This window comes from Austrofundulus limnaeus, unplaced genomic scaffold (genome assembly GCF_001266775.1).
Source record: "Austrofundulus limnaeus strain Quisiro unplaced genomic scaffold, Austrofundulus_limnaeus-1.0 Scaffold208, whole genome shotgun sequence".
NCBI classification, from domain to species: domain Eukaryota; kingdom Metazoa; phylum Chordata; class Actinopteri; order Cyprinodontiformes; family Rivulidae; genus Austrofundulus; species Austrofundulus limnaeus.
The window spans coordinates 785,661-786,596 of NW_013952610.1; the positions used below are offsets into that span (position 1 = coordinate 785,661).

General features: G+C 41.0%; 2 protein-coding genes across 3 annotated transcripts in view; one reads left to right on the plus strand and one right to left on the minus strand.

The window, feature by feature from the left end:
- The window catches only part of LOC106525000 (carbohydrate sulfotransferase 12), a gene marked incomplete at its 3' end in the record, with an annotated part of 15,697 nt that overhangs the window by 13,146 nt on the left and 1,615 nt on the right, over window positions 1-936 (minus strand).
- The window catches only part of syt4 (synaptotagmin IV), a 15,340-nt gene that overhangs the window by 3,044 nt on the left and 11,360 nt on the right, over window positions 1-936 (plus strand). The window lies entirely within an intron of this gene.

The following is a 936-nucleotide window of genomic DNA, read 5'->3' on the forward strand; positions in this document are numbered from 1 at the left end:
GAGTTTGTCCTAACCATTATTGGTGGGGTTCTTGGTGTGGGCGGAGTTTGTCCTAACCATTATTGGTGGGGTTCTTGGTGTGGGCGGAGTTTGTCCTAACCATTACTGGTGGAGTTCTTGGTGTGGGCGGAGTTTGTCCTAGCCATTGTTGGTGGAGTTCTTGGTGTGGGCGGAAATTGTTCTAACCGAGATTGGCAGAGTTCTTGGGTGGGCGGGGTTTGGCAAAACCGTGATTGGTCGGATTGATTTGTCTTGCGGGACAAGTTAAAGGATGAAGCAATGGTAAAATTATTGTGAACATGTAATTATAATTTATTGACTTCAAATTTCATGCATCTAGCATCTTCCTGTCCGGATTTATGACTAATATTAATATTCATATTCAAAAATATTGATCTTTCCTCAGGCAGCTTACGGCTGTTTTGACTGAGTTGATTTGTTACACATCCATCCACATGTACAGTGTTCAAATTTTGTGTGATTAGCTCCTTCATAGCTTGAGTTATGACTAAAATTTACATTAATATTTATAATATAGGCCCTTTCTGGCCTTTTCGACCGAGCTACATGTCCCCCTAGCTGCCCGGCATTCATCCAATCAAATCGATAAGGCTTCTTCAAACCCCACCCAAAATAGCCAATCTGACCAATTACATCTTTAATAAACTCCTCCCACACATCAAGAAACTCCCACTTAGTGACTGCAGGGACGCTCTTCTCTTTGGCTTGTCTGTAGTCTTTTTTTCCCTCTGCACTGACACCATAGGTTTTTTAGTGATCACAAATGTCTCCACACTGCTGATTTGAAATAAACATGCTCTTGTGTGTCATTGAGACTCATCATTCTTGCTTTGCTTTGTTGTGGGTGCTTTATAGCATCTTTTTCTGTTTTTTTTCTGTTGTAGCAGCTGGCAGAAAGCAAGTACTATATATATA